The 22779-nt window shown below is 36.0% G+C and overlaps 2 protein-coding genes across 3 annotated transcripts in view; one reads left to right on the forward strand and one right to left on the reverse strand.

The window, feature by feature from the left end:
- Window positions 1-22779, reverse strand: part of LOC134539581 (uncharacterized) — an 828445-nt gene that overhangs the window by 721349 nt on the left and 84317 nt on the right. The gene's annotated exons all lie outside the window — the stretch shown is intronic.
- Window positions 1-22779, forward strand: part of LOC134539580 (octopamine receptor beta-2R-like) — a 697934-nt gene that overhangs the window by 173229 nt on the left and 501926 nt on the right. Inside the window, exon 2 of one of the 2 annotated variants that reach the window (XM_063381737.1) lies at window positions 10826-10880. The exons of the other annotated variant lie outside the window; for it this stretch is intronic. The gene's annotated coding sequence lies outside the window, so the exon portion shown is untranslated. The remainder of the gene's footprint in view (window positions 1-10825; window positions 10881-22779) is intronic. 2 annotated transcript variants of the gene reach the window in all.

A 22779-nucleotide genomic window follows, 5' to 3' on the forward strand; every position in this document is an offset into this window, starting at 1 on the left:
ACTATCACACCAGCACCATAATGCAACACCCAGCACACTGGAAAATGTTGATTGACCACGGAAGATTATAGTGATTAACTATAAATCAGGATTTTCAGCTTTGAACAAAGTCACTTCCATAAAACACAGTCCTTTCAACTTGTTTCCACAAAGCTTACCACCCAATCTTTTGCTCTGTTATCCAGATCGCTGGAGTAGTAGTTGCAATTTTAATCAAGGAAACTTAGCGCCCGAAGCAATCTTGCTCCTTTTCTCGAACACCACAGTTCTGTGATAAAAAAAAGCAGGTCTCTGCACTCAGCATTCATGTGTCTCTTCGTTTGACATGCTTTGTGCAGTTCATATTGCTACAGGAAAGAGAAAAAATAATATTTGTGCTGAAATATTGCACAGCTTTGTAACCTCGTGGTGGCGATTGCAATTACTTTTCACCAGTCCAATGCAGCATTTTTCTTCCTGTGGCCCGAAGGAAAATTCTCTGACTGTGTTGCCTGCTTCAGAGAGAATTTTATCTAAGATTGCACTGCGAATATGAAACAAAAAATATATCTATTTAACAAAACTCTTAACACTGACAGAAAACGCACCGCTTAAACCGACGGTTCTAAAATCATGATTTTTAGCATAAGAGTTCCTTAAATAATAGGTGAGCACTAAGAAAGGATTTATGACAATTCATCCTCTAAAGGAATGAAAAGGGGTGATAATTTTTTTTAGATTATTTATAATATCTCCAAATTTAAACAACACAATATATATTAGGCACCAAGTATAAGCATGCGAAAGCTACCCACCACTATTTTAATATTGTGCGAATTTCAACACTTGAGGGATGAAAAAGTGGTAAATATGTTTAAAATAATTATATCTCCAAATCTAATAAAGCATAAGAATAGGTATTAGGTACCAAGTATAAGCATACGAAAGCTATCAACCAAAATTGTGCCATTTTACGAAATATACCCTCCCTCTAGATATAAAATGGATAAATTTTATTATAATTAATTATACTTCTCAATCCAAAAATGAGAATACTACTAACCAAAATGTTACCATTTTGAGAAATTCTACCCATAATGGGTAATGATGGGGTAAGTATGGTTTTAAGTAAACTAGTATATGAATTTAAACGAGTGTAATAACAGAAACTCGTTACGAGAGATGTTGTATTTAATTTATTGATATTTTTTAATGAAGGACGAAACATTGTTATTATGGTTTAAACTTGTAAAAATAATATAGTCTGAACAAATGAAACTTTATTTGGGGTATTAAAATGATTAATATACATACCTAAACTATCTTTTCTTATGCAACGTTCCTCTAAATATCACCACTTTAGCTGTAACAGGGGTTAAAATTATTTAAAAAAAAAACACATGGATCCACCAAATTAGTATTGGAAAAGTAATTTTAGTTCAATATAAATGTCAATTATTAAAATTATTTTGGATTTCTCATCTGCTGTTAAAATGGAACGTGATGAATTTAGTTAAATTTGGTAAACGGATATTGCCATATTTAATAAATCTGTAGTTCTAAATTTACAATAGGCAAACCTGTGGGGAAAGAAGACGGAGGTGAAAATTTAGGTATTTTTTAAAGTAATACTAAGCATAACAAAAAATCAAACAAATAACGTTCAGAAAGATTTTGATTAATTTACATTTCGAAGAAAGAGGCGATTGTTTTGAAAATCTTAAAATAATATGGGATATGTAATAAAGTTAAATAATAATTTATTATTTTAAGGAAAGCTATAAGAAAAATAAATGAATATGTAAATGATGACATAATCTTAATTAAAATTAAATAGGCACGTGTTGTACTTATTTTTAATTGGCTATCTCATGAAATGAAAAAGGAAACCTTTTGGCACAACCTACAGAGTAGATAGATTTCGAAATACCTATTTCTTATGGAAATGGTCTGGTAACTTCTATAAACTTTTGGGAAAATTTAAGAACTTAATGTACATGAATCCCATATGTTGTCTAATATTCCAAAATCATTGATAAGACATTTTCTTATATTCCTTGCAGCTAAAATATTTCTAATGTTTTAAACTTAAGGCATCCATCATTGAATAATTTTAAGTGAATTTCGTATTCTGTCTCTTGCATTAATAACTATGTAGATATATAAAAGATTTTCTGTGTACCAAGTTTTAAATAATAATAATAAGATGGCTTGAAATAAATTCGAACGAATTTGATAGTAAGTAATGAATTTTATTATTTTAACACCTATTTTTTTTGGTAATAGTCGTTACATTAAAAATTGGTTCAGCCAAAGTATCTAGATAATGTTTAGAATTTTACAATAAATTAAACGGATTTGAGAGAATTCCTACTAAACAAGTGATATTATTTTTCTCTTTGATCCCTTGTTACATACAAATTTACGAAAGTCAAATGTTTTAGACAATAATTAACAATGTTCAAAATAAATAAAAACTGATTAGATAGTGTACATGGTAAGGAAGTATTCTTTATTTTTTCATTCTACCCCTGTTTTCTTTAACTCTTGTAGCAATGGTTCATGTTAAAAACAGTTTTAGACAAAATTTTAGAATACATTTATATAATTTACAAACTATTTGAACTGATTCAATTGTGTTACTGCGAAGGGAGTTATAATTGTGCTGTCCTCAACCCTTGTTTTTATCCATACCTTGCAGTTTTTGTTGGTTGTATCAAAAATGTTTTGGAATAAATGTTTTTTGGTTTTACTTCTGCGAGTTATAATATATTTAAATGGGAGCATTATTGGTCATATAATGGGAGTTAAAACTATTTTTTTTTTTGTTTTTCAATTAAACCTTCCCCATTTCTACCCGTTTTATCAAATCAACCAAGATTTTTCATTACTATATTTTATCATCAGTTTGGAATTAATTAGTGCAATTGTACGAAAGTTATCGTAACCATAAAAATGTGATAAATATACATTAAAACTTTTGAATTGACGATAGTTTTGGGTTCAATAGTCCATGAAACGAACTACTATATCAAATTTTAACAGGAAGTCGCACTACAATAGGTAGTCTTTCTTCAAAATCTACCTAAAATAGAGGGTTGATATCATCAAGGTAAAATGAATCCGCGAACACACTTAAACGGGATTTACAAAATCAAAAACTTTATCTATACTAAAAAAAATAATGATCACAACTAAACACTTCACAAAATATTATTCTTAAACGGTTTTGTTGTGAATTAAATTCTTATAAGTCCGAATATTTATTATGACTATTCCTTTAGTAAAAATGTTTTCCAACTTTTACATACTTTTGTTTTTGTGGTAAAATATCAGCAACACCATGGAATTTACCGAGCGTAGCCGTGGGTTATTAGATAGTATGCAGATAATTTACATAATAATTCCTTTATCTGAGAGGCATACATTCGACAACACTTTCGTCAATTATTTGGTGCGCCCACTGGTTTAGTTCCTTGTGCTTCTTAGGTTTTGTTCTATTACCCGTTAACGTATGTAGTAAGATATTTGATGCTTTCTTTATAAACTGGCCTAATTATCCAGGTGTAGGTTTGTTTCATAAGCATCTAAAGTACTAGATATTATTTCCCAAATCGAATTCATTGCATTCGAACGGTTGAACATTCGCACTTCACGACTACGTGATTGTGGTTCAACGTAAGTCAGGCTCGATAATGTTTTGGTACAATGAGAATATTTTTTTTGTAGTCCGTGTTATGTAACTTGACTCCCATCTGGTACTTGCAGAGCATCACATCATGATCGTTACCGAATATTGACAACAACATGAAGTTGTTTACTAAAAGAAAGCACTGTCGAAAGACATTCAACACCAGTCACATGACATGGGCTATAACCTCGGTGGTGAAACATGAGCATCCCTTTTACACACGGGAAGCCTACATTTCACAGACGAGAGAGCCACACCAGAAGTTCCCCAAAGTTCATGCTCGCTTTTTTTCCCCGTACAACAGGTGTATTTATTTGGGGGGAAAAAATTCGCGGGCATTTATTCTCCAAATGCGCGGGTTTAACTTATAAGATATTCTTAAAATTATTCATTAACATACATCATAGGTTAGCTACATTATAAATACTTAAAACATTGTGGATGGTTGGTTATATTAGGTAAGTATAGCTACATCAAAAATACTGTAAAATCATTTTATGGTTGCTTAGCAAATAACTTTTAAATATGTAGCTATCCAGCGCTAGGAAACCGTTTACATGATTTCACAGTATTTTTAATGTAGCTATCCTAACCAAATACACCATCCCAAATTTTTTAAAATATTTATAATGTAGCTAACCCAACCTAATAGACAATTAGTTATCATGAGTTGTCCAAAATTAACATTCACGGACACTCCTCTAAAAACAATTACAAATAAATACCGTTGCCTTGTTTATGGTCTTTCCTTTTATCAACACCGCCATATTTATTTACAATGAACAAAAAAAAAACCGAAGATTCACGATTGGAGGTTTGTCTCTCTCATTTGTGAAAAGAAGGCTTCCCTTTACACACTCTCTAACACACCCGGGGGAAGGTTAAGGCAACACTGGAAAAGTGTAGGGACCAAGATTTTCCATGCGAACATGCTCGATGGGGGAGAGGTATTTGCTCGCGACAACCCATGCATTTTGAATTTGCGAGAGGAGTTGGACCACCCCTTAGTGGTGGTCCGCAAGTAAGTATTCTCCTATATGGTTTATGTAGTCTATCTCGGTCCCTGGCAACCAGAACTGAAGTTTCCGAAAAGCGTTTCATGAGCAAGGCGAAGTAATAATAAAAAAACTTACAGCCTTGTGAACGGGAAGGCAGTGAATGTCCTAGCAACATTTCCCCCCCCCCCTCCTCATACTTCCAAAACTATTATTAAAGTTCATTAATAAATTTACATTCAATTAGGGCACATTATAAACTTGACGCTTTCACTCTGCATTATACATCGTAAAAATTGTTAAGGAATGACTTTTTGAATTTTGTAATGTATTTTTAATTTCCTTGATGTAGGCTTTTGGACATACGCCATTGCTTAGCACATGTATGTCTGCAGAAGAAAACTACAAAAAAAAACACACATGACAAAAAACACAAATTAAGAAAAAATTGCTGTTGTCAGGATTTAACGCCACACAATATTCCACAACAGGAATATGGTCAACAAACAAGGAAAAAACAAAGAAAAATGGACTAACAGAATGAAAAAATACCCACAAATGATGACAGCACAAAAATTCCGAACCCAAAAATATTCAACACAACAGTTGAATCGAGACAAAAAACACAGCAAAACGAAAAGACGAAACTCCCGTCTTTGCACGTCTACTCCCGTCTTTGCACGTCTACTCGTGTCTTTGCACGTCTACTCCTGTCTTTGCACGTCTACTCCTGTCTTTGCACGTCTACTCGTGTCTTTGCACGTCAATTCCTGTCTTTGCACGTCAATTCCTGTCTTTGCATGTCAATTCCTGTCTCTGATTGTCTAATTCTTTATGGGAATCTACTTTTGTATTGATATATACTCATATATTGGCACATACTCATGTATTTGCTTTTTTTGTTTTTACTTTTCAAATGTTTTGGTTTTTCCTGACTCAGTTTGGTCTAATTATATTTTTCAATTAAATATTTTTAATTTAAGTTTTTCTGCACCTCCATTCGGTTTTTCTTTTTGCCCTAATGAGCTCGCATAATCCTGTGATTTACATTTTCGTATCCTAACAGCGCTCTCCTTAAAGTCGTTTTATCGTCGATTGTTTAACTGACTTCTTAATTTTTTTTATATGCAAAGGATTTTTCCTTACATTACTTTACTCAGATGCCTGGAACTTTCGTGCCTGAAATAAAAAGCTATCAATTTTTGCATCTGCCTTCATTTTACATAACGCTAATATTTTTCGAAACAGCACGTTGCGTGTATTGATAATTTTTGGGGCCTGCTTGTAAGTAAGCGAAAAAAAAAATTCATACGAACAAATAAGGTAAATTCTAATTTACATTCGTGCCAATGTCACCAACTGTCCGTACCGCCGAGCTTCAAACTTGAATTCATTCATTTATTACGTTTTTATTATTATTTTTATCTGAGCGAATCCACAAAAAGGGATTTAAACCCCGGTGACTGCGCTCCAGGGACGTATCATTTCCAGAAAATTCTTTACTTTTTTGTTTTACTCTCCTCCCGGACAAAAGCTCACGGTGATAAATCCCGTTATTTATGTTTGGGAGCGGCACTCGTGTTGGAACGCGCCGCATCCTAAAAAAAAAAAAAAAAAAATGCATCCTTGCAGTCACGGAGCCGAGCCAAAGAGATTATTTCCCAAGAAAATCTTTCCGTGCATCGCGTGTACGAATCCCAAGGGTTCTCTTGTTTACAAGCGGCCCCGAGAAAAAGACAGGACGGCATCCGTTCGGATTAACGTCCACGTGGGGGTTGTTATTCACGACGCGGCGAACTTCCGAACTTTGCTACTCTCGTCAGACACGCGAAACTTTTCAACTATCCCCCGCACAGGAACAAATTTCCATTCGTAGAAGGAAAATAGATTCGAAGGAGAGAGAAAAAATTTAAAGGTTGCAGACAATATCGCGACACGAGCCAGGTTCGGAGCTGGCTGGCGGGCCTGCCAGGCCACTGGCGCATGGCGTCACGATGCGGTCCACTGACGTCAAGATATGCCACGCGTACATGGCCAGATTACAAGGGTCGTCGCGAACCCCTCCCCTCCGCCGCTTCCCGCGCATCGTCATCCCTCGGCGCCGTTATCTGAGCGGCTGAGCGGTCTCGGAGAATCCCGCGGGCCGCCGCGCGGAAGTGGCGTGAACAAGCGACGCTATTCTCGATGTTTCCGGGCGTTGGATCGGCCCGGAATGACGCGACTCGACACAGCCAGCTCTCGTCGGTTCTGGACAGACGACTCACCAGTACTTAAGCAGCGACGCCCGGCCTCTTTGGCGGTGTGTCGCGTTGAGTGCCGAAATCCGAGATAGTTCCGCGATCGAAGGGAAGTGCGAAATCCGAAATCGGCGAAGACGGTGAGAGACTTTGTGTGTGGACAGGGACGAGGTAAGGGGCGAACCGCTGTTGAGTCTAGCTCCAGACATTAAGGGACTTGAGAATAAATAGTTTTTAAGTGCTGGTGATTTGTGATCGGAAATTTTGAAGTACAATTATATGTTATTTATGAAAATGTTAGTAATTAATAAAACTGTGAAAACCCTAATTGGGCCATTCCTTACGAACCCCGTTTTCCCCACATAAATCGTAATAATATATATAAAACATTTCTAAAAAGAGATAATATGAACGAAGTAGCTTTGCCTGGAGGATTATCGTGGGTTTTAACCTTCGGATTCACCATTCATATATCCAAGAGATTTCCTACGTACGCCCATGTTACCTTGTACAGCATTTGTGAAAATGTTGCCGATATTTAGCTTCAATTTTATCACCAAATATTAGTTTATTAATATATTATTTATGAATATAAATATAATTTACGCAACACTTACTTTTATTTATTGGTTCCTCGGGCTGGCAAACATCTTTCAAAGTTTTTATTAAATATTATTTTGTTGTTAAATTTAATTCACTGCAAAACTTATCGCTGTCGTTGAAAAATTCGTTGGGGAAATTAATGAGTATACGGATTTATTGTCTTGCATGTTTTTATCTCCAAATTTTTACAACAACCATAAATTTTTCGGTGTTTGTAGAAATTTGTTTAATTAGGACCTTAAAAAACGCAGGTTCAATGACAATAAAACAATGGGAGACACCAGTATCTTCTTTGAAGTATCGAACTAAAAATTGTTTAAAATCCACAGAGCACATTACTTCCTTTCACAGTATTCACGCCGTTGAACAATTCCACACACTATAAATATGTAACTAGCTATGAAACGCATCAAATTATGCAACCCTCGTTTTCCAAAGAAACTTGGTAAGCTTGTAAGATATAAAGTCCGTTTAGTTTGTGCTGTACCCTCAGGTGCATTCTCAATTTGGCCTCGAATTGCCACATCGGTTTTCAACAAGGTATTTGAAAACCGCTCCAGGTCTGGAAGTGAATCGTTGGGTTTAGTTGCGACTCTTTAAGTGCATACAAGAGATCGTACTCTGTTCCATTATTTAAGGGAAGGGACTATCGCATACATATACATTTTTAAGAATAAATTTTTAAGACCTGCCATTCTGCTGAACTTAATTATATATTCAAAAGAGGTGTTGCATTTTATAGTAAATTTGTAATATTTATGCATGTATTTATGAAAACAAATTACATTTTAAGTATTGTAAAATATATTTTTTATATGTCTCTTCCTCTTACTGTGTAAAAAGACTGTAAATTAAAAAAATCATATCTTACAATTTAGTTTATTAATTATGTCATTGCACCCTATCTTCGTGGTTTTGTGCAAGTATGTATATAGTAGTTTAAATAAATATGTATATTCACGCACATAAACAAACTGTACGTTTATGTGCTAAAAAGCTAAATACTGGTAAACAAATACCCTTTATTTTTCAATCACCCCAATTTAAGTAAATAGAAGATATAGCTACCACATATTTCAAAAACAAAAATTAAATTTTTTCTCGCAAATCGAATTTTTGATTTTTCAAATTTTTTATTAATCGAGTTAGTTTTTTTTAAATTCACTTTCAATAAGGGAGCAGCATATTTATTATTTTAACAAAGTTTATTTCCCTATGTAATTTTTTATACAGCTAGAGTTTGCCTTTCTGCAGAGTTATATCAATTTTTGGTGGTTAAAAATTACGTCAACAATGTCCCAAGTACATAATTTTGCTCTGTTGGAAAAAAAAAAAACAGCCCGGAAAGCTGTAATTTTAAATTATATTATCACCCATTGTTGAAAACACATTTTTTTTGTCACTCTTAATTCCTCCGCTAATTTTCTAAAACTTCTGTTGCTTCCATTGGATTATCGTTTGTTTGCATCGCCGTGACGCGAAGCTGATTAATTTCATAATCGATTTCGACCAAACATGATCTTCAATATCAAGTGTTACGAATTTTTACTCGATTGAGCGTAATTGCAGTCGTACCGGGTGAATAGAGGGCTCTGAACTGACTGCCTTCGTGTATTCTGCGTAATTGATATGTCTGACTCCTCTACGTAGCACCACGATATTCTACACTGTTAGAAATTACAGTAAATTCTACAGAGTTTCCAACTAAAAATTCACCTCAAATTAACATAGTGTTCTTTGTACCTCTAGATTTATGAATCGTTGTATAAGCTAAGCCATTTTTAACTTTAGAGTTGTGTTTTTATAGTAAACTTATAAAATATGTGCAGACATAAGTTTTTGAATTTTTTGAAACACTCCAAGATGATTCTTGTGCGATCATGTTGAAAGAAAGTAACATCCAAAAAGGAAATTTTACAAATATATACGTAAGTTACCGAAGATTCCAGGAGAATTTGTAACCCAGATATGTTCGTCGTAAATTACTCAAAAATGAATAAACATCTGTTGGTAATATTTTTTATCACACGGTTACAAATAATTGTTTTGTTAAAAGAGTTAATGTAAAAGAGAGCTACAAATGTAAGTAAAGATATAGGATTATTCTTTTATGGAGTATGAGTGGTAACGGGACAATTTGCCTATTTAATGATCTTGCTATCAAATTATCATTATCTAGTTTGTTTGATAAAATTAACTTTTTACCATTGAGAATGATCCATCTGTGAATAGCCTATGACAAAATAGGTATAAACTTATATTACCTATATCAGTATTTTTTAGTTTTTGTGCCCATGTATTCTTAGATAGATTGGGCTGTCATCCCAAACACCAATATAACTGAAGTACATAATTTCTATGACTTATTAAAGTATGTGCCACGATGATTAAATTAACTGAATCATACAACAAGTAAAAATCTGATATTATAAAGTGTAAGAACATTTACATATAGAACCATAAATAGTTAAGCTGTAACACACTAAAACACTATCTAAATAAATTATTTTGCTTCATAAAATATATTCAATTTATTCCGCTTGATATTGTATCAGAAGATAAAAATCGCAATGTTTGGTCTACTACTGTGTTTCATTACAATATGATTGGTAACGTAAGCAATACGAATATTGGCGACAGCTCAAAGGAAATAATTTGTTTACTTAATACATTTAACTCTAAAATAAGAAGACTTTAGTAAAGAAGAAATATACACAAGTAAATTGGGCATGTTTCTTTCAAATTTGGGGAAAAAATTTACTTACTAGGAAATTTAAAATATATTTGTTCATTTAAAGAGAAAAGGTTTTGACTAACTAACTTTTTTCTGTGAAATTTTCTGTCGCAGAATAGACAAGTGCAGCAGGAAACTCTCTTACTTCATGGTGAAAGTATATCGATCTAAAATGGCTAAAGTTCTGGGATTACGGGAACACTTTCCTAAATCTGAGTGAGGTAGCGTAGCGAAAGTGACACCGAGAGAGAGAGCGAGAGAGAGCGAGAGAGAGAGAGAGAGAGCGGAAAGATGTGGGGGAATAGAGTTACAAAGATAGAAGGGCAAAAACTTTCGTTTCGTAAAAGTGTCTCTTGTAAAGGAGCCGATCTCAACTTTCTGCCATCTTGAAAGCTGAAGAGACCTACTACGGAATTTATTTTGCGCATCTAATGTTTGGAAATTAATTTTATGTCTTATCAGACCGAGAGAAAAAATATTGCTAATAAATAAACCATCTTAAGTTCACCTTTATTCAATAAATATTTAAATCAAGATGAAGTTTTTGAAAAAGTTAACAAAAACTGCAATGCATTTTTTTTTGCAGGCGAAGATAAACTAAAAGTAAACGTCGAAGTCTGAGATGCCCGGGCGGACATAAGGTAAGGATACATAGGTTTATAAATGAAAACGTAATGAAATCAAAAAAAAAAAAGACGCAGGAAGCGTAAGATGCTATCAATATTAACAAAAAAAAGTAAGCTTTGCCTAGCGTCAAAATTATTTATACGCTGATTGAATTTAAAAAAAATTGAGATATTGAGCCGGCAGCGAGGCAGGCGGGTTATCAAGATTCGAATTGCGCGCCAAAATTCGTTGAGTTCGCTGGTGATGCGAGTTTTGATCAGGGATATAGCTTGTTGATGCGGGGGGGGAGGGGAGGAGCGGTATTTCTTCTGCTTTTGGTCTCCGACGTGGCAGCGCACCACCGAACTGATGGAAGTTTGGGTCTTAAGTGTTTTGATGGACGTTTGTGTCTTAAGTGTTTTGCACGAGGGCGGCGCGCCATGTTTGCTTTTGGTAGTGTCGCGCGTAAGACCACATTTACCTTTCGGAACCCCCCTCCCCCCCCCCCCAAACTGTTGGAAATTCTCCTTCGGTCTAATAGTTTTGATTATCATGGCTTTCGAGGCTAGTGCTCACTTAAAACCGTTTTAAGGATTCTTTTCATTCTATTTGTTTCATGTTTTGCGTCGCTGCGGTCACTATTATCTTGCATTGCATTATGCTCACTAGCAGTTGTGACGCGGGAGTTGATACGTTTCTTGGGGATCACGTAAGCTTGGGTGTTTGGCAGTTTAAACGTGGGTGATGCTGATTTCGGACGCTTGTGAGAGACAACTCCTTTATTTGTATTGTGCGAGAGGTCGCATGGACAGTCTGGTTCAATTTTACTCGAAGCGGCAGTTGCTTGCAAACACGAGAGCCTGTTAGTAGGGCTGCGGGTTACGGCACGACATGCTACACGATTTGGGCAGACTTTGACTTAGCGGATAGTTCATGTTTCGTAAACGTTTGTTCCAATATATTATTTTGTCTGCTTAATGCGCGTGGTCCATGCTAGCCCACGAGGCATTCACGAGGAATGTGTTTTGAACTGGTTTTTGCTAATTAGGAGTTAAGACGTGGCCATGTTTCTCGCTTGTAAGTTATTATATGTAAAGGATCATTAGCTAGGGCGCTTGCTTATTATGGTGTTTATAGTTCTCTAGTTAATAGGTGTTAACTAATGTGTGGCTTATTCTGGCGTTTGCTTTTCTTGCCGCGATGTTGTTCTTTCATTTTGTCTAGTTTGGCTTTACACCTGTATTCAATGATTGTTTGTGTTTAAAATACCTTGGGTGTAATTAATGCATAGTCATACGGGTCAACTGTGCACACTTTGGTTAATAAGGGCTCACTTCGCCTTAAGAGTTAGGTATGTATAAGCAAAACTCTTAGGTAAACCATTTAAAAGCCTATAAATTGATATAAAAACAATGACAGAAATCTCAGTAGTTTTTTCTGTAAACATATGTATAATTGCATAAAATCGCGATGCACTCACTTGACCCACGTTCCGTGTAACTGTACGCACCCTTATGGTGTAAGTAAACGCATATGAGGTAAGAATACGCTTAAATGAAAGCGCATGGCTTGCTATAATTTAATAAATCACAATTACCAAGAAGAAAGGTTCTTTATTATAACACCACTTAAAAAATATTCTTTACTAGTTATTAGTCAGTTTACGCAATTAAATCAATGCTGGCGGGATGTAATTGCCATTGGCACTCATACATTAGATATATGTTAATATGACCCCTCGTTCTGCACACACAATTTCGTTTGCTACCTTTTTGCCTTTCATAGTGACAACTTTAGCAGTTTTTATACGCACGGTATTTATCCCTGTCTTGTCGACGTTGTAAATGCGATATGGTCTACATATTTGCTCTTGCGAGTCTTTCAGTTTTTCTAAAAATGCTCCACTTGAGATTTATTGAATCCCATAGCTCTAGCCAAGCCACCGCTGAATGTCGTAGAACTAAATGAGAATGGCTTTAAAAAAATCTTGAACCCAGTCACGGCCCGCCATTTTGCATGATTTATCAAAACAAAGATTGATATTGTTAGTATCAGCGTACTCAAATGTAATTCGCCTTATATCATTAATTAAGACCAAAATACCTATCGTCCATTTGCTTGCAATGTATTACAAAAATTTATTCTTGGTCACTAATGGAAGTTGGCTTAGATCGACCCATTGAAGTCGCAGCAGTGTTCAATTTAAGTCGTTTTCGAAGAACAAAACTCACGAATACCAATTGCACTACAAGCAGCTATTCTGCTCTTACCACGCTCAATCAGTGGTTTGGCTCCAGAGATTTGTTCCTAGGTAACCGAGGAGATTTAATTTATTTTTTTAAAAAATTTCGCGGCATAGTGATGAGAGACTGAAAAATTAATAAGTACAGTCGAAAACAACAACTAAGGAGCAAGTGTATGGATGCCTACACATACCCGCGCACACTTTCCCAGAATACTAAATTGAAAATGAATGCACATAAAATAAATTGAAAGCAAATATAACCTCAACGTTTGTTTGTAAATGTAGCATAAATATGTTATTCAAAGAAAAGACCACTTAATGTTTGCGACATCAATAACGTCGATGATACAATGTTTTCCATTAAATATAAAAATATTGATGAAAACACTTAATACAGTTATTTATTTATTTTTTTTTTACAAAATAAAGATATCCGACTACCACACGCCACTGCGACAGGTGACGACTAATTGGCCACTCTGGCGTTTCCGCTCGACCCAAACAAACCCCTCTCTCCCGCACCCTGTTCTGGTGATACGTAATGCGCTCACCTACACACTGCGCTCAAATACCCCGAATTACTCTCCCTTTGCGTGCCTACCTATGCTTAACTTGGTACATTTTTGTACTTTCAAGTGGCACTGATTTGTAGCTTCATTATTTGCCTATAACGTATACTGTCACGCCAATGGCGTTTGAGAAAGCTTGTTTACCTTTTCGAGAGTCATTAAAACATCATGTTTCTGTAATGGCAACACTGCATCCTCACTGAGCCCTGTATTTCGTGAGTCAACAGAGAATAATGCTAGTGAATTATTCTCCACAGCAATTGGTTCAGTCAAGGGCCTACCTTTAAGGGCCCCCCACACCTCTCTATACTTGCACGCTATTAGCGGAACCGGGGTTTTGGTGAGTACACCCGACCGACCCCTAGTTTAAATGTAAGAATGATACACCTATAGAAGCGCTGGAATTTTTTTCTGATTGCAAGAATTACATTTTTAATAAGTTCATTTTTCAGACAGACTTGAAAGAAAAGTGTTATTAAGCATTTCACACGTTTTCATTATTGACACGAATAATCTAAAGAACCCCGACAAATAATTTTGTTTTTAGAAATTTTGTATCTTTTAAGTTGTAGTGCTGGTGACGTCTTGCAACTTCCGTTATATAGATAATTAACCGTTGTTTTCTTATGTTACTTCCGTTTAACGTCTTTGCACTTGAGCTTTACTTGCGAAGTTTTAAATACCTGCAACGCCGCAATACGCTTCCAACGTTTCTTTCGTTTGCTTTTCCATCAATAGCCAAACTAAAGACATATTTGTTCGACATTTGGTTTTTAAAATATCTATTAACAAGTGTATTGGAGGGAGGGGGCAAAAACAAGGAGTAAATTGTTAAGGATAGGACAACAGGAGGGTGGGTGCTCTCAACAGATATGTGAGAGATTTGGAATGGACGAGGGAGGTGCCATTAAAATGCAAACAAGTGATTTAAAAAACCTCCTACGTGCCCATAGTCACTTGCGAAGCAGCGACCTGGACAGTAGATAATAGAGATGCTGGGGTGATAAAATAAATATAAATGTAGTTTATGAGGGGCCTCTTCGATTTTACGAAGCGAGACAAGATCAGGAATGAGATGGTGCAAGCAAAGTACAGGACTTGAATGAGATCACTGAAGAAGCAAGAATGAGATGGTATAGCACCCAGAGAATGGGGAAAGTGAAGACATCAAGGAATATGATGGAATTAAAGTACTCGGGAAGTAGACCCCACAGAAGACCGAGGATAAAGTAGGAAGAGCAGATAGAGTGCAGGAGAGAGAGGAAGACTGGAATAAAATTAAAGATGATGAATGGTGGAGGAATAAGAGGCCAACCCGGACACAGGCTGGAAGCAGTTCATGATAGTGATGATAATAGATGTTTAAAAGAACCCCGTTCTCAGATGTTTCTTGAGAACCCATGTGCTTGGGAAAAGAATACACAGTTTCGTCGTGGCGTGACATCTCGTTAACCAGTCAATTGGCTCAGGTTCAGAGCACCACAATCGAGCACCAGCCATCGTTCATATAAACCTGTAACTTTACCCAGAGTCACCCAGGAAACCAATGGTCCGGTTTGGGCCTATCCAAACACTCCTGGCTGTCCAGGATAGTACCCGAGATGTACCATCTCTCAATGCGTCTGACTGGCGCAGCGTTGGTAACGGGATCTCTGATTGGCTTGCATCAAGCATAGAAGCTAGCAATTACATCCAGTTTGATCGTAGGGTTACTTATAACCAGTTGATTCATTAAGGAGAGTTTACTCCATATAGGTATTCGATCCTGTTGCTGGCTCTAGTTACACTACCCATGTAAACACTACTTTAGAGTTCAAACGTTTCGTAAACTTTTTTGATCATTTTTTTTGCACTAAGAATTGTGATTCTAGAGCCAAATGAAGACCGTTGGGAGTATTGGGATCAACCGAGAGACCTGTTGATTCATAATGGTGATCACACATCGACATAGCACAAACAGATTTGTTTGGAAATTGTATGAACCTTATGCAGATTATAAATATTGTTACGATCATATTGAAGGCAGGGCCGTGAGGCAGGCCAGTGAGTCTGCTGGCCATTTCGCTTTATAAATTGAATCCCGGGTTGGACGTGGTCAATTAACGCGACATTCCGTGTCGGATTAGTTGTAGTGTCTCACTACCCTCCTTTCTCCTCTCCCTCCTTGAGCGGTGCTTTGTCATCGAAATCACCGTCTTTCTGCAGGATTCTGCGGGCTCCCAGAGCCCGCCACGTGGAGTGACGTAACTAGGACGCCATTTTTCTGGGAGCTTCGTGTTTCAAGTCACCCCTTATTACGCCACTCTTAAAAGGGATGCGAGACCATTCCAGAAGGGTGCTGAGGGGCATTAAACGGTGACGCCAGCCTCCGAAGAGGTTAAGTGTAGAGAGCGAGTGACCCCTTATCGATTGATAAACCGACGAAAAGCAACTGGTTCATCGGGACTGAGCTGTGTGCGACAGACGAGTGTGTAACGCGGGAAAATTTAAGTGTTGTAATTTAAATAATAGTGAAAATTGTATTTGCTAAAAAATCTATATTTAACTAATTAAGTTATCCTTTTAGAACCTTGTTTCCCACTCATAACAATATAATAAGGCTTACACATAGGATGTTTCACAAAATTTCAGACCAAACATAATAATACTCGTTTAAAATAAGATTTATTTTCTAGCTGTAGGTACAACCAATTCGCGAGTAAAAACCGCTATAGGTATTAATTTTTTAAAACTTGTTATTTCAGTTTAAAGCGTAATACCTTATTTATTTAATCAGAACTATTCCCCAAATTAAATTGGAATTTTTTAAAACTAAATCTATTCTTATTTAAAAATATTTAGTTATATTATTGGCATTTAAATTCTGATGTATATTCCAGTCGTTATTATTAACTAATAAAAATGTTGCCGCAACTGCATCAAAATTTGCTCACCATGTTCCACTCAATGTAGCGATTTAAAATCGTTCCAGCCCACCAATAGAAATGCACCCAACATTTATTCGAATCTGCTGCCATTTGATGCCGCGGGTTGCGAAGTTATCTTCATTAAATTAACAAAATTTAGTGTTTCTCAAAACCAAACCTGATATATAATAATTGAAATTTTTTGGGAAGATCTAATTTTTATTGAATAAGGACGATAAAGTTCAATCAAATATTTTGAGGACGAATGCTTCATACGAACTGTCCGCATCGAAAACCGTAAACATGATTTCATGTTTACAGAACATTCTACAATCAACTTAAAAATTTGCCTTTATAATTATTTACCTAACCATGAAATATGACCTTATTTAGTAGAAAATTTGTTGTAATATTAACTTTATGTGATGACTTCATAAATTAATTAAAATTAAATTGCAAGAACACAAAACATCAGAAGCCAAACAATTTAGGTTTCTACCTCCGTAACACTTAAGCTTCCCAGAGCAGTTGTGTGTTGGGGGGAATGAAGAGAAGGGGGGGTCCCCCAACATTGGGATACAGATATTTGGCCGCGATGTCCGAGCAGAGATAGCGAGGAACTGGGGGTCGCTCCTTTTCGCTCACAGCTGATTAGGTATCCCTCCCCACCAAAACCCCCCCCCCCCCCCCCTCACATCGTGCGAGCTTCAACCTTCCGTTCGCCCCTCAAGTCTCGGGAAAAGCTCCCGGAGAAAACGGCAGGAAGGGCATAGAATTCATGCAGCGGTTGAACTTTTCGCGAACTCTCTCTCTCTGTCTCTCTCTCTCTCTCTCAGGGGGGTGGGGGGTGGTTGCACGCGCAGGGAAAAGTTGCGTAATTAGTCCCCTCTCCAACCCCCCTTTTCCCCATTTTCCCCTTACAACACGATGTGTTTCCCTTAGCTCGGCGTTCCCGCAATATTTCAGGAAGTTTCAGGCGGTTCAGCGGCAGTGGCCCAGACTCGTGAGAGTTGGTTTAAGAGGGGTTTTTACAACTAATTCCTGTAATGGGGAGTACGGAAACTCTCAGCGCTCGCTTTCATAATTCACGCCGCGAAAGACACACTGTGTATTTCCTTCTCTACGTAAATCAGACATTAAATAAAAAAAAGTTTTGAAATAATTAAAAAAAAAAAAAAAATCGTGCACTTCTACTAGGACAAATTTCTTTCCCAAACCCCTTTTAAAGGATGAGTGAACCACTTTGAATTTAGTTCTATAGCAACATGAAATGTTCGTTGACATTTTAAATCAGTGCGACTACAAGTTTTTTTTTTCTTCTTTTCATTGAAATATGGATACAAATTTCCCGCCTTTGTACAAACATAACACAAAAAAAAGAGCGTAAAATGTAAATCATAACTATGCATAATAGAGAGTACGAAATCCCGCAATGTGACATTGCAAATATATGACGTTTACTACATAATTGAATTAGTATTTTTTTAAAGCAAAAATTATTGTTTTTATATTTTGTGTAAACGGGTTGTGTTCAAGGGTTGAATAAAGCTGAAGCCAAATTTGAGATATCATCTCATTAAAATGGTGAGAGTTTCATCAAAATCTTATTCTTTACTGAAAGTCATAATACATTTCGTCATAAGATAAATAAATAATATTTTGTGGAACTGGTTTGGAAATATAGGCCTAACAATTTTAGTACTTAATTTAAAAATCAGTTTTAACAATTTATATTTTTTGTGTGTAATCTTACAAAAATATTCCGATATAAATAATTTATAAGCCATACCTAATAAAAGGTTTTATCTTTTTAGCTCAATAAGCTAAAAAAATTGAGATATTAATCGTTCAGGAATTTAAATGGCAGGATAACATAAATTGTCACGTAGGTCGATTATGTCCAAAAGCAGTACTACAAAGTTACTTCCAAAACCTACTTTTTTCATATTCCAAAATTAATTTTTGATTTTCTTCTAAATTACAATATAAACGCAATCATGAACATCGTGGCTTGCATGAATCGCTCATGTTAAAGAATACTATTTTTGAAATGTAAAAATTTATTAACTCTCAATAATTATTTTAAAAAAAGCAATTAACACAGACAAGTGTGATTTGGGCTCTCGCTATGACCAAAAAATAGGCCTATATAATTTTTTTTGCTCTAAGCTTAAAAACTTAAAGGAAATTATTGTAATTAGGTTTTTAAAAAGTATTTATTTTCATTTTTTATATTTTATTTCTTGCACTTGGATTCCAGTAAAATTAGTAAAAAAAATGTATCGTTTAAAAATAAAAAATTGTATTAAATTACAGATGATAGGTAATGTTTAGTAGTTAATTTCAAGTTAGCAGTACAAACGAACAGCAAATTATATTTGTTTTAATTTTTAATAACTATTTAACAATTAGGAGAAAAATCTATTTACATCTTAACAAAACAACAGGTTTCCTATTTCAGCGGAAATGTATTGCTACGTAATGCAAATTGGAAAACAAAATAAGCGTGAAGTAACGTTCAGCTCAAGAGCACATTTTATGGGTTCATAAAATACCTAAGTAATCACTGTTTAAATCATAAAAAAGTTTATTTTCTGACATTCTAGTAGTTCTAGAAATAAACGTCATAATTACAGCAAGTGTTGTGTTCCTTTTCGTAAATGACACTAAAGTCATTTTTCTTCCATCTGAATGAGAGTCAAAATAACAAAGAGTAGCCCATTTTTCAAAAGTATAATAAACTAGAAACTACTATTGCACAAATAGACAATTTTGGACAGCATTTTATTTACGCTTGTGGACCGTTTAATATAAAATTTCATACTATTTGACAGTGATGCTACTGCAATTGCTGTGAAGAGTGATACTCTCATTGTCAGTTCAACCCTCTATCGCCGCATCTAGAGGCAAAAGCCAGCCACAGAGCATTTAAGCGCAACCTACCATGTTTTTTTTTGTTTTTTTTTTCGTTGGCATGGTGGTGTGTTAAAGCAAGCATCAATTTGCAAGAATCGTTCGTTATAAGTAGCATTTCATAGTAATGCTGCAAAGTAACCGATAAGAAATAGGGCCGTGTAGAAAAACAACAACAACGCGTTGGTCGAATGGCATCTTCAAGTGGTACAGTAACATTTTTTTTTTTTTAGGCGTGACTGGTGTAGATTTAAACTTACACTCCCATTGCTAATAAGATAATTACAATTATTTGCTACTTTTGGAGAGTTATTACTGACGTGTTTTCCTATAAAGGTCCTACGAAAATTTTGAAATTATTAAATGTACTAGCTGATCCAACAGGAGTTGCCCCGTCCAAATTTCAGTAAAATAATTTGCAGCCCGGTGGACTCACGGGTTCGACCAGACTGCAAGCTATTAAAGCAAAAAATGTAATCATTCAGAGAGGTGTAAATGTTGTTATAGATCAGGACTAACCACATTCGTTAACTTGTTCTTTATTGATAACAATCACGAGTATAAATGCTTAATACATGCACAACAATGTATGTGAACAAAACGTGCTTATTAAGACGCAATAAAACAATCGCAAGTCCACAAGAAAGTTACAAATATAACGTGAAGCGTTATGATGTGGTACCTCAATAAACGCAGCATGAAAACAAATACTGGGAGTATATAAAATGTAACAGTAAAATAGAAGATTATTAAAACACAGCAGTATTAAAGGAATATAAAACCCCGGCGGGCTGCGCAGGCCAAATAAAAAATGATTCAAAAAACAAAACAATTTACACTGAATAAAAACGAATAATATAGCCCTGAACGTGGAGGTTCGGTGCGGCCAGGGAAGAGATTACACAGGCCCAAACTCGATATTGGCTCGCGCAGCAAATGGCGCGTATGGCGTTAAAGGGCAAAGACAAACAAGCAAGAAAAATGAAACTAATTAAAGCCCCACAACAAAACAAGGCGGCCAATATCGGTGCAGCGTAAACAAAAAAACAAAAGTACAGAAGTTAATATATTTTATCATTACAAAGAATCAAACGTTACGTTTACCAGTGGCAATGCAAACCACGTAAGAAAACTGGCAGTATAGCGAGACACAAACAGAAATGCACATACTACAGCCCAAACGGCTCAAATAAACATCGTGGCTGATTAAAGTTAACTTTACGAGGGCGAAACAAATGTATGTAAAAAAGCCACGGCCACATCGTGCAAGAAATTTAACGTTACCGTATGCAAGTTACCGTTATCGTTGATACTGATCAGACACACTGCTCCCCCGACCGCAACTGAACGACCCGAGACAATAGTTGGCAGGCCCTTAAGCACAACATAAGTAGAGGGCGCTGGAGCGGAGGCGGAATAACACTCTACAGGGGAAGGAGTGGGGCTGCGGAGGGGAAATCCGACCAGCGAAAGATGTAGAGGAGAGGGGGAAACGACGGAGGGAGGGGAGGGAATTCTCTGCTGTACAGCGACGCAAGAAGCATATGCTTCAAATTTGTGATCGTTTTGTGAATTCATGAAAAGATATTGGAAATGTGTAAACAAAGTAAAAACGAAAAGAAAAAAAAAACTCTATGAGCGATCGTTGTATTTATTAATGATTGTGGCCATGAATATTAAATATGAGGGTCATTACGTTCAGAAGTACGTCAATTCGTAAATTTTAAAATGGGATATGTTTTCTTTTATAAGTACAGCGCTGAAATGCTGGAAATGTGTGATGTGCCTGGAATGTGATCGTCTTGGAACCATGCGGTTTTGTTTCAAAATGTCACTATTGAAATAAGTCTGAATTTCTAGTAAACAATAAAAAAAAAGAAATAGCTTGATTAGTTTGGTGTTATGTGACATCACCATTGAGTTCATTGCGATGCTTTATGTTTTGTTGTCAGGCTCGTGAACAATCAATGCTCGTAAACAATCAATGCTGATGGTGTTCCGACGCGGGAACAGGCGACATACACTTGACCATGCGAGAAGCATGGATGTTCAAGCATAATGCCGCAAACATTCAATGACTGCCCTTGTGAAATGTTTATAGTCATTGCGAATGCAAGCTGCAACGGAAACTGCAAGCGTTAAAAGTAGAATGGCATGTCGGTCGGAATCATTGGAATCATTGGTAACAAAAAGTCTTATTTTCCTTTGAACTTTCCTTAAAGAATTGTTGCTTCTATGAAGTTGTTCATCAAGTTCTTTATCGCAAGCCGGGTGCCATTAAAAAAAAGACGGGGTTGGTTGAAATTTTTGGAATGTGTGTGGAATCTTTTTCTGTTCCGGAAACCAATGAGTGCGATAGCTCTGCTGGCGGGGCCAATAAACGCAATGGGTCTGGTGGCGGGGCCAATATTGCCAGTTTCACATTGTCACTACCGCCAACACAATCCAGGAGTTTCATTTCGGTATTTCAATGCCTTGCAATGTGTGCACACAACGCTCATCGTTCCAATAGCAATGAGTTTGTCTGCACTGTATTCAATTGTCACGTTTAACGGAACGCAGCTCGACGAGTATGAAATGCAACAATTATTTGTTTTCTTGCACGATTATTTCAATTCATGGTCGAGCGATAGGTTTCCACTGACCGATGAGGTCTCATTCGATGCATATCATCTTCGTCTGCATTCTCTCTTTCTTCTTGTGTGCGTGCCGAACGTGTTTGTGATAATCGATCACGTTCGATTAGATTATGTTCTTCGCGTTGCGTTCGATTAAATGGAAAATTCGTTTGGTTTGCAGCATTGTGAATTCTGCGAGCTAAATTGCTCCGTCTTATTGGCGGCATTGCAAATGCGATTGAAATGTGTCCATTCAATTCAATTGCGACACCTCGAGCGTTGCGAAGAATCATAAATTCTACTAAAAATAGATAATTGATTCATTTTATTAATACTATATATATCCGTTCATCATCTCAAAACTGACCGCATTTCTCAAGTAAATATGTAAATTGTTGTTAAATAAAACTATGAAACTTAATTCATTTGAAGTAACTATTGCGATGAACTAACAAACAAAATCACAATTCAACTAAAACCAAACAATTGAAATTAAACAACTGATGATCTCGAAAAAACAAATTTATTATTCATCTTAATTAACGTTACAATTATTTAATTATTTTTTTCAAAATGTTCCAGACATTTTATTTGAAAACATTGTATTTATTTATTTATTTATTTTAAACACCGGGGGCTAAACGAATCAGAACAAAAAAAAATTCAATAAATATCAGTTGTGA

This window comes from Bacillus rossius, chromosome 15, assembly GCF_032445375.1.
Source record: "Bacillus rossius redtenbacheri isolate Brsri chromosome 15, Brsri_v3, whole genome shotgun sequence".
NCBI lineage: Eukaryota > Metazoa > Arthropoda > Insecta > Phasmatodea > Bacillidae > Bacillus > Bacillus rossius.